This window comes from Ostrea edulis, chromosome 6, assembly GCF_947568905.1.
Source record: "Ostrea edulis chromosome 6, xbOstEdul1.1, whole genome shotgun sequence".
In the NCBI taxonomy this organism is placed as follows: Eukaryota; Metazoa; Mollusca; class Bivalvia; order Ostreida; family Ostreidae; genus Ostrea; species Ostrea edulis.
In genome coordinates, this window is record NC_079169.1 from 83796371 (window position 1) to 83808803 (window position 12433).

General features: G+C 33.5%; 1 protein-coding gene and 1 long non-coding RNA gene across 7 annotated transcripts in view; one reads left to right on the forward strand and one right to left on the reverse strand.

Annotated features, from left to right (window-relative positions):
- Positions 1-1494: 1494 nt before the first annotated feature.
- Positions 1495-12433, forward strand: part of LOC125645709 (transcription factor GATA-4-like) — a 47782-nt gene continuing 36843 nt past the window's right edge. For 4 of the 6 annotated variants that reach the window (XM_056141051.1, XM_056141055.1, XM_048871487.2 and 1 more), the window contains exon 1: positions 1495-1633. The gene's annotated coding sequence lies outside the window, so the exon portion shown is untranslated. The remainder of the gene's footprint in view (positions 1634-12433) is intronic. The other 2 variants (XM_056141056.1, XM_048871488.2) reach the window with 2 other exon arrangements.
- Positions 1542-2526, reverse strand: LOC125645710 (uncharacterized). The gene is made up of 2 exons (XR_007359419.2): positions 2033-2526; positions 1542-1863 (listed from the first exon to the last, which is right to left on the reverse strand). It is a non-coding gene; the product is annotated as an uncharacterized LOC125645710 (long non-coding RNA).

The window sequence follows — 12433 nt, forward strand, 5'->3', positions numbered from 1 at the left end:
AGAACACACACAAGCTTGTGTTCCCGTTTTGAAATCTCGTCATCTTACGTGAGAACGAGATTCTAATCTTATTTTTTTGTATCCCAAGAGTCCTCATGAGATTTTTTCTTCTGCCACACTATACCATAGAGTCTTTCATGTCTTTCTTAGAATAGAAACTGAATCTTACACATCTGTTTTACTTATAATGAGATGTTTATAAATGCTGGCCTCCATTGCTAGATTCCTATCTTATCTGTGCGAGTGAGTTAATGATACATTTGTGAATTTAGTATTGATACGAAGATAAAAAACAAAGAATCTGAGAGAAGGCACACCGTCTGTGTCAGGCGACTGTCAGAGGGAGACAAACCGTCTGTAACAATGGATGTACGTGTACGATACTTCTGCATCGGTTAAGCTGATAAAGCGACACCCACGAGAAATCGATATTTATTTTCATCCAGTTCTTCTCAGATTGAGGCTTGTATATCACTTGATTTACCGACATTATAAATAGAATGTAATTTCATCAATGACTTGCTGTTACTTCATCATTGCAAAGAGTGCGTCAGCAAATTCTTCATACTCAACTTTCAAATGAGAGTTATCTTTCTTTGTGTATAGTGTACGTGAAACTTAATACTAATCACTTCCGGAAACTGTCCCAATACGTGCACTTATCTCCCTTGTTGAATAAGGTGGTAAGATTTTAATACAGAATCCGATAAGACAGTGCGATCGTCTCGAAAACTTTAATGTATCTTTCCACATATCTACAAGTTTCTAAAACAACTATCAAACGGCGGGAATTAAGATAAACGCGTCGAGTGTGCGATACTGTGATATTTTCGATAACGTTAGATACAGATCTAGAAGGGCCGACAGGGATCTTTCTATGGCGTGCGGCAGTGCTCCTTCGAAATAATTAGCGGAGTTTTTGTATCACAGCTGTGTCCGTCAATCTCCAGCCAAATCAATCTTTTCATACATATTATAAATTTTGCTCAAATTTCTCAATGAAATATACTTAAAGGAATTTAATTCTGGTATAATTTTAATAAAATATTATACCCTGTGTTTGCAGGGATGTGTTCCAGTGCAAGCACTCAACTTTTTTTTTTTTGATTTGTTTTTTACTGGAAGATTGTCTGTTGCTGTGGTAATAAAAAAAGAAGAATATCTGTCTTGGTATCTAATGGAATAGGTAATTACATTTTACAGTGGGAAGTCGCGACATGCACGATGTAATGAACCGCTTGATACAGAAGCATTTTGAAAAGCCTAATCTCCTGCATGAATCCACTTGCCTGACTAATAAACCCATTCTAGTGATAATACAAATGTTTTATCGCATTGTTGACAAGAGGCATTATAACATGCGCTTGAATATAGAGAGGTTTCGGATAAAAATTATCAATTTTGTATCTTATGTGTCTTAGTTTATTCCCCTTTATCTTCTCTCGAATTACCTCTGTTCTTTCTAATCTCAAAATTGCCGATAAACCTAGCTTATTATACAGAGCTTCAGACTACCTACACCATTTGCAACCAATGTTTACTTCAATGAAATATATTTAATGTGTTTTAATGTCGAATACACTTGTTCATGCATTAGGGATTTTCTTTCCTCTCGGACCGTGGTCTTCAAGCTGTAAGTATTCCGTTTTACCCAATTTCATACATCCATTCAAAACATTGTATTCCCCCGTGTTGGCGTGGATAGGAGGTTGAATTTCTTTGCCAAGTGGGTCGAGGAATGGTTTTGTTCATGTTTTGAGAACGGACTTAATATTCGTGTAGATCCCATCTCTCCTTTTTCCTATAATAACACTGTAATATGGTGGGATGGTAGCCGCCTTTCGTTTCTCGTTTCAAAACAGTCTAAATGAAAACAGACTCATATTTATTGTTGTTGTTTTTTCAGAATCGAAATTCGAACTAGCTTAATAGGACTGATTCTTAAAGAGATGTATTGATGCATCTGCGTAAATATCAAGGAACAATCTTCATCAGTTTGTTAAGGTTTTGTATTCGAGATAAAGCTACTTACTGTCTGTTTTGCATTAAACCTGTAAAGTTTTTCCGCTTGCTTATTTCTAAATCGTATCAATGTAAGTTCGATCTGTATATAGGGATGTGGAGCTTTGAACAGGCGGAAGGAAGAGATACGTCACATATACATCCCCCTGAACATGGAAATATTTATTTAACTTTAAAAAAAAAAAACCCATACGGCTGCCTATTTTACGCGGTAAGCGTCTCGTGAAACGCGGGTGGAGTTCTGTCTGCTATTAGTTCTGATTTAGGCCGTAGGAATTGAACCGGATCCCGGGTTTCTAACACACTCAACTATCTGTCCAAGTCTGGCTACACTGAAATTAGAAAGTGTAAAGACATCGTTACTTTATGGGGAAAATTTGGGGCGTCTTATCTGCGTGTCACCCCACGGTGTGATATAACCCGTGTTTTCCGCCACATAAACTAGTCTCGAGTCTTCAAACACTCCCCCATTAACCAACTTAGTAATGAGCTGTAGATTTCCTTCCACCAGTGGTACAGTTGTTTTGTTTTCTTAGGTAATTATTAATTTGTCAATGTTCGCCAGATAAATTATACCGAGACTTAATAAACAAGGAATAATACGCGTGCCGAAATTTGCTTCACAATCAATTAATTATGTATGCAACTTTGTATTAGCATATTTATAGCTTTATATTAGGGGAACTTGGATGCTGTTTATACCAATAGGTATGAGGTTTGCTGGTTTTACAGCCTTTAAAACAAATCTCAAGTAGTTTCAGCATTTTTCATTCCCTTAAGCTATCTGAATGTAAAGAGTAAAGAATTTTCCGTGGTCGGTGTGAAATATACATTTTATGATAGGCAAATAAATAATTGATTATTCATTATAGTGACATGTATATCATTACAAGCTCACACATACAAATTATATATATATATATATATATATATATATATATATATATATATATAGGGCCTATAATTGAAATATCAATGTATGCACTTGGATATATCGGTAAGGATAATAAATGGATATCAAATGCATTATTACTTATGGATATATGTTTTGTATGTGTTTTCTGAATTTATGATTTAATTGATATATGCACTAACATTGACATGAATATGATATGATGGTAACTACACGTGAGAAGACAAAAGCTAGCAAGTTTGTATTGTATTGTATTGTTTATTACCAAGAACCATACAGTTCATAACAAAAGTTATACATGAAGTGAGTACAGTGCAGGTTATGTAAATGAACACAATTCATTCAATGTACATAAAGATAGTTGATGTCTGTGAGATTATAAATATAGTTTGTAACAAAATGAACATGAAATATAATATAATAAAAAAAAAAGTGAGGATAACCACAGCATTATGTATGCATTTTTGTTCTTCTACTTGAACATTTATATAAATAAGGAGAAGCTGTTCACATTCTCATTCTAAATCTGCATTTATTTGCAGGAATTAGATAATTGTTTATTCCTATTCTGAAGTTATGTCATATAACGCTTGCATCAATCTAAAATTCTTTGAATTACTTTTGCTGTAAAAATGTACACTTTTAAAGTTTTGTTTTTATTTCTGATATTTTATGGATCTGTCTAATTCGATATGAAGACTAAGATGAAAAAAAAAGAAAGATCAAAATTGAATTCGTTTCTAATAAAAATTGATTAAAACTAATGTTAAAAATAAGCATGAAAACATGTAAATACGGTATCTTAATAAAAAAAAATTGTGTACGATATCTATTGTTTTAAATCATAAGTAATGTAAATAATGGTAATCTACTCTTGTAAATTCAGTATGATCTAGGAAGAAAATTGTAAATGGTATTGTTTGCATTAACCGATCTAAAACAGGAGACACAGTAGCGACTGACTAGGTAGCGATAACCTGTTAAAATCAGCTGTAAATAGGGAGGGAGGCATCACCCGACAATACGATCAATATTCAAATTGTAGATAAATTTCAGCTGTAGGTATTGATAAGTTATTACCAGTTCGGATAACTCGTTTTAACAATGGAGAATATATTCAATTATTTCATAATAGGTTACGTTTTACTAATCTAGAAAAAATATGAAAAAACCAATGATCTAGTTAAAAGATGAAAAGTAAAATACAAAAACATTAAAGGGAGATTTGCTATTGTTGATCTTAAGAACGCTTTATGTAATGTTCGAGATTACGGATCTGCTAAGAATTCACTATATCATAACACAGGCTAGCGGTTGAATTGGAGATTTTAAAAAAAAAAGTTAAAAAGAATTTTTGCATTTAAATTCTAAGGGGGAAAATTCAAAATGATTTAAATCAGATCATTATTGTTATAATCATTTTCGGGTAAAATAGATAGCAGTAACAGATTATATTTCCTGCCAATTCCTGGTGGTGGTTGTTGGGTGGTCCCAGAAATGTGATTCTAACGCAAGTAACCAAGACAACAGGTTTGTAGCAGTAATATTAGTGCTATTTCACTTTTTTTCAATTTCAGGATGATTCAAGTCAATATGCATTTATTTGCTTAGATCAAAGGTGTAAAACATATGTATGTATACAGAAATTCAATTTGAAAATAAGGATTGTGTGTTGGTATATGCACGTAATATATAAATATATATAAGCACGCATATCAGTGTACATGTATAATTATAATTTATATCCGTCCAACTTCACTTAATAAAAACGATTACACCCATTAAAGAATAGAATAGGTCATTAAGATATGTTTTTTTGGTTTTTTTTAAAAACCAGTAAAATATGACTACAAATTAATTTGCCCCTGAGATGACAAAATATGACTAAAAATTAATTTGCCCCTGAGATGACAAAATATGACTAAAAATTAATTTGCACTGAGATGACAAAATATGACTACAAACTAATTTGCACCTGAGATGACAAAATATGACTACAAACTTATTTGCACCTGAGATGACAAAATATGACTACAAACTAATTTGCACTTGAGATGACAAAATATGACTAAAAATTGCCATGTAAAAATTGGTACCGTCGATCGTTGGAAAGTGATTTGCACATGAGAACAATAGTGATACAAGATTTCAATTAACAAAACATTGTGATGTAAAATATTTTCCAATATTTAAAAAATATTGAGCAACATCAGTTACATGTAGTATACTCTATACATGTTGTTTTCATTATTTACAATTCTAATAAGATTTTTAATGAGTAAATTTTTCTATTTTGATTTATACTTTCAAAAGGCGAAATAATAGATTTTAAAAAAATACTGTACACAGAACGTCGCATTTACTAACTATACCGGGAAACAGTCGCCTTGTGTGGGGTAGCGAGCGTGGAATATTGGATTTTTATACTGCGTCCATGTCATATTCTCTGAAGTTTTCTCAGGAACGCTAACTAAACGTGTCGTTACTTAATTGGAAAACAGTTTCACAACCCATGTAAAAATTAGTTTCTTCGATGTTGGAAAGTGAAAACATGTGTTGCTACTACAACGTATAGCAAGTTTTGGATGATTATCCATTAATTAAAATTTCATCTGTCTAAGTTTATAAATCGTCATATTGTAGTTAAACATGCCAGGGACCCCGTAACCGAGAGCAATTCCCTGGAGAAAGGTTTCACGGGCTTCGGGACAAATTAGCGTCCGCGTTAATAAACTAACCCTGACATTTAATTGTCGTTTAAATTACAGCGAGGTCGGTGATGCTGATTTCATTTGTAGTTTTATTTTCGTTTATAATGAACTTTCTTACTTTATGGGTGACACTTATATACAGAATGGTGGCAAGGGTAAAATGAGGGGCAAGGAGGATAAACATGCACGGCTCATAAGCGAAATTCCTACCAATTAGTTCTCATGACCACAATTAAATTATCCTTCGTGTAAAAGGCATGGAAGTACGGGAATGGAACTCTTTACCTTTGGAGACAAGGCAGTCTGAACCTTAATTAAAATTTATGAAATGCATCAGTAGCATTAAAATATCCCCTCCCTTTTAGTTCTTCTTTCGGAGAGAGGCGTATGAATATTTTACATACAAGGCTTCGATACAATTGCATTCTTGATAAAGATTTATTCCACTGCAATATCGTTGAGAGCCCCTTATGTACATGTGGATCAGTGGAGGATGGCTATCATTATTTCTTTTCTTGTAGCAAGTACAGAAATGTCAGACATGAATTATTCTACAAAATATTCAGCATCAATAAACTGCAAATATTGCATACACATGTTCTACTGTAGGGTGACACTTCTCTCAGCAATAAGGAAAATGAATTTTCTCTCTTATTCATACATTTATCAAACAAAGTAATCGATTTAATCATTATTCTAGTATTGTACATCAACCTATCATAAATATTTTGAATGTTTGATACGATGTATAATACTAATTATTTCCCAGTATACTCATCCTTAATGTTAATTAATAATCACGCATATTATGAAAAACTTCGTATTTATATATGTACATGGGGAGAGGGCGGTTTAAGTTTTTAGAACTTGTGCCCGATCCCTTTGTAATTATATTAGTTTTTAGAACTTGTGCCCGATCCCTTTGTAATTATATTACAATAAAAAACCGCTCTAACTTAAAGTCATTGAAATCAATTTTCATTTCAACCATGCAATTAAACTGAAAAACTTATGAAATTCTACCCAAATCATATATATATTTGGTAAATATAGATTATGCGTAATGATAAAATAATTAAAGATGATACAAAGTCCTTTGTCGGAGTTCTTCCCCCTTCCTGCAGGTATTCGTAAACTGAACGTGGGACCTCCTGGAAGGAAGATGCGTCAATTATATCTGAAGTTGATTAGCTATTTGGTAGTTTATTTTGGCGTTCACGCCTCAAACGCCCTGCACGGCATGACGTCGTCAAAACGTTGAGCTATGAGCAATTGTTTCAAAGGGGAAAGACATGCCGTGACTAAATATTTTTATAATGATTATCAGGGGATTTGGAGATCAATAGCACTCATGCATCAGTTGATGTCTCTCTCTCTCTCTCTCTCTCTCTCTCTCTCTCTCTCTCTCTCTCTCTCTCTCGTTTAAAATACGGTATTTACAAACTAAAGCCAACAGCTATACTTAAATATTGCAACAAAGAAAGAGAGGAACACCGTACATTGGCATTTATTATTATCAGTAATATCAGCACCACAGAGGGAAGATAATGGTCGTCCATAAAACTCGAGTTGTTTGGAAGAAAACTGTTTCTCTGCAAACAATGGTTCTGGATCTAGATTCTCAATTTGTTGCCTGGTGTAATGCTTCAGTAGAAGTGACGTAACTTACCAATTAACTTGGTTATCTATTTCAAAGACTTTTCCAAAATTACTATACACTTACGCTCGCCGTCTTATAATGAACAAAACTCCCCGTCTCAAAACCCCTCACTCCCCCGGTACTCTTAAAATCTGACAGTCTATGTCGCTCTGAAATAGTTACTTGGTCGCAGTTCGGGAGGACTCTTTGAGCTGTTGTGTCCCCATAGAGTCGTTCGACGAGCACCTGCTCGATGGAAGTTCATATGGATGATAGCAGGTGCCTGCTACATTTTATCTTGTCACACTCAATTACGTGCATGTTAAACGTTTCAGTTTCATGTAGCGGACTTTGACATGCTTTCCGAATAGCTGCGTTTTTGAAAAGCCTGAAATTCAGATATTTGAAGTATTTGGGTCTGTAGCACGAATTCTACAGCTTGAAAAGAAATCATTAGTATATCTTTTTTATTTGTCTATTTTTCTTTATTTATGTTATTATTATTGATGTGTTTTCATGCTTTCCTCCAATGAGGATTTTTTATGCATTCGTGATAATATATTCAAAATGTCAAAACTTATATTCACAGATCATGTTCTCTCACACTATAAAAGCTACAACTTGTAATTCATATCTGCAGATTTTACTAGTGACAAAAACTCCTTAAAATTTGAGAGACGGAAAAGATTGAATGTATTCGCGTATCATACGCTGTTAATTCTTTTGTGACATTTTAATTATTACACGTGGAATACATGGGATTCAGTTTGTTTGGGAAATTCAAATATAATCCTATTTTCGATTTCAAAGATTTTTAAAAATTCATAATTGAAATTCAGGTTTGATTTCTTTATTTTTAAATGTTGATATTGTGTACAGTCTCGGTCTAATATTTGAATAAAGACAAAATTCCTGTAAGCAAAATTAGATTTATTTGGAAAACGTTTATGAGAACAAAATTTGTCACGTTGCTCTACGAATGTGTTTTTTGAAATATTACAGTATTTCTGTTTTCCTTCTCTCAGAAACTATAAAATGTTTTTGTAAATAGTCTTTTCATTATCTAGACCACATTTAAATCTCGGAAACTCGTATAGTTTTTTTTTTTTTCTTGCCTGTTTTTCTTGCATTTTGTTTATAATAAATCAACGCACATATGCATTAAAGTACTAATGAACATAATGTTTAATTTATTCCGATTTTCTATCCTTTTCTTTCACGTCTCTATATTTATTTATTTTTTTTCAAGATAAATTATCATAACTATAAACAAATATAGCAAAGAGCAAATCACTTAACTTATTTTTCAGTACAAAATAAAGTTTATATAAATTGTATTTAATACTCAGTCATTTTGTCCCGACGATCTCGTTATAAGTCTGTCCTCACCCTGTTCTTAAGTTAATGAGGCGTGTCTGCGTACGATGGGACGCGTAATCCCACTAATGACAAGTCTCACGTTAATGACAATATCCCTGGTTAATTCTTATCATCAGTTTTACATGAAACATTGCTAATTAAGATAAAAATTATTTCTGCTAGATAAACAGACCCTGGCACTTTCACACTTGCATCTGTTATTAGGCTAACACGACACATGATTTGGAAACTTGATTATTTTCTTATCTTAAAAAAAAATCCGAATTCATTTTATGCATGTAATTTATATCTGACCTCAGACGTGCAAATCTGAAAGGTCGCAAAACTTGGACTGCATAATCACACGTAATCTAATTTTTGGTGGTGCAAATGTTTGAGATACCGCTTGTCTTTCCGGATCAATGCATTGGAAGAAAACTCTTTCACGATTTTACTCTTTTTGAATGAAAATATGGTCTCAAGGCTGCTCTGTACGTATAAACAGCTCTCATTTCTTCGGAATAATGATTTATAGGTAATATTTCAAGCTCAAAGTTTACTTAATTTAGCCCACTGCTACACGTCTCCATGGTATTTCAAATAATTGACTTTTAGATATTCCTGTGAAAGCAAGAACAAATTAGAATCACAGTTTTTTGTGTGAATATGGGATAATAACACACCATTGTGTAATCTGTACAATTTTTGTAGCTGCAGGACTGTAGCTCACTAGTTTACAGTTTAAAAAAATGCAATCTACATCTACTGGTCTATACCCCGCCCCGAGAGCTACAGTGCCACAGCTACTTTTTCCCCCTATACTTACAATTTTCTTCGAAGTTTAGATGTTGGGATACTCTATTCAACATCAAGAAAAAATTATCTCAATATGACAGACATATCCATGTTCCTGAATTCTTCAGCATTAAAGGCCTTGCATTCTTGTACACAAGGAGGTTGTATTTTTGTTTAAATTCGGATTGATATTTTGAAGAAGATAAACGATTTTCGCAACAATGCAAAATCATTCATGGAACACTTTCTATTTGTATGCAAGTTTTCTTGTTCATGGTTATTTCTCTGTCTGCATATTATTATAGATGCCATTCTCGTGTCGTCCATTGAGTTAGAGGATCAGATAAGTTTATTATTGCTCTGTGGAATGCACAGACATTCCTATTTTATTTCATGTCATCTTGTTCCCGCCAGATGGCTCTCATAATCTTTGCAAAAATTGACATATTGGTAATGTAAGAAATACACGGAGTGAAGGGTCGATATCTGGGTTCAGGATTTTCGTTTGCAATTCTTAATTTGTCCGCATTAATATTTGATGCATTAGAATATTGATAACAAAGGGGAAAAAACTTGATCTGCGGAAGGAACAGTAATTCAATATGGGTAAATTTCATAGTTTCATGAAAAGGAGGTGGCCTTGAAATGACATTGAAACAAAAATACAGCGACTGCAGACATATTTGTTTTTACATTATTTTCACAAACATTGCGTACATGTAGTTAGGTAATATGTACAGAGACTTAATGTCATCAACATTCAAATGGAGAATCCCAATCTATTTATAAGGACAAATCCGTATGCAATGTCCACAGAAAAAAAATTTATCATAAATTATATTTAAAAAACCCCACTATGATCTACTTCAGACAACTACATGTACACAAACTTTCAGTTTACCATTTCAGTAAAGTTTTTTAATGTCTTGCACGTCTAATTGATTAAAGCGTAGAACATTTCTGATTCTTTGCATGGACGAGAATGCGAAGTCTTTAACATTTCAATTTCCACCGGAAATTTACGCAACAATTTTATCTTATCGGCATTGCCGTGAAAACGTCTCTACGTAATGTTTTACATTAAGTATTGAAATCATTCATATGCGATCGTAAAACATATACCTGGCTGCGAGGGAATTTCTCAGATAAGGGAAACACAATTACCGCAAGACCAGACCATTGCTGGAACATTAACATGAACTTAAGCGATAAAACCCATTCATAAAATATTGAAAGGACCTTAAGATCTTAATTTTTAATAAATGTCGAGACCCCTCTATTGGCAGAAAATGGGGGTAGCAAATAGACTAAAAAGTCAGATAACATTTCACATTATATACTGCAAAATGTTATATAAAACGTAGATATATCTTATCTATACCCACTGTGTATATTCAAACACTTCAAGAAGAAACTTAATGGCATGTCTTCAGAATCTAGCAAGATTGCTTGTTTTGAATGACAAAGTACAAAAACACTTGAAAACACAAAAACTAGAGTGTTTTGCTTTGTCAATATTTAGAGAACAATCGAACAAAAACATACCCGTAAATACAGAGTTCCGCGAGTGTTCGATAGACATTCTTGCCTCGACTGGTTGTTATCTTGGTGAAGTGCTGTTATGATAACGCGTCATCAATCAGTAGTCTTTAATAACGACATTTGGACAGTTGTTGGAGATAAGGAATCGCCACTTAGAGCTGATTTCCAGTCAATATATGGCGATGTCTTGATCTTCAAAAGACTTGCAAGAGACTGAAGGCAATTCTTCCCCCAAATGACATCCTTCATCTGTGAAAAATAATCGCCTGTTTAACCGTCAGATGACAGACAGGGCAAAGGAAAATACTCAGGAAAAAAATTCTTGATATACTATTGAAGTTAAAGTAAGAAAGCTCTGATCCAGTTTAAAATATAGATTTATTTGACTAAATCCTTCCTGTTATATGATAAGATATAGGAACGGAAGAGTCTTCATCAACATCTGCAATGGATGGCGGTTTTTTTTTTTCTTCCGTTGGTTTCATTTTATGTTCTTTCACACATATCGCTAAAGTTAAATTGTAGTATAGCGTTTCTAAATATTTAAGAAACTTTTCACAATATTTTTGTATGATAATTACGCAATAAATGATTATTTTGGCGTCCATTGTACTATAACACGGACTAGATGAGTAATGGGCCTGCAGGTGATTTGAATAACGCGCGTTAGATGCCAAAATAAAATCATTTAATGCTTATTTTTACAGCCAAAATATAATCATGTAATGTTTATTTTTACGTGCGATGCTTGAAAAGTGACTCTGTTTTAGATTTCCTATAATTTTTCGTGCTTGTAAGTCAATAACGGTAACAGCTAATGAACAGCCAGGACTGCTTTCCGGAGCGTATTTTTAGATTTGTATTGTGACGTCATTGTGATGTATGTTTCGACATTGTGATGTCACGTTAGTGTTATTGTTAAATAATATCATTGAAATTTTGTAAGCTCTCTGAAACAAAACCAACATAAATGTAATGGAAATATTATTTCGTGTTGCCAGTATATCGTGTAAACCGGATGTGTGTATGTTTACCTCCACAATGCATATATACTCGCAGTAAGCTTTGTGAAACTACAAATAAAATGATTTCATTTGATGAAAAGATTATTTCAGACATTTCTATAAATCAATGTCACATTTACGCATAGTTTTTAGCCGGCTGCAAACGTTCGGTGCTTTGCGAAAACGCACACATCTCTCATCGGAAATGATAGTTTTAGCTATCGTGGGAGATTATCAAAGGGAAACTATTTCAGTTAGAGTCTTGTCCTGGAATAACCCAAGGCCAAAAGCTGCTATTCTTTATATTTTGTGTTCCATGTCCTTCCTTCCCCCTACATCCGTTCACAGCTTGTCCACTCGTATTACCCGCATTTAGTGGAATCCTGGCAGCTCCTAGAGAGCTGATGAACATGTCTATTCATGAGTTTATTAAGGCCTATTCTGTCAT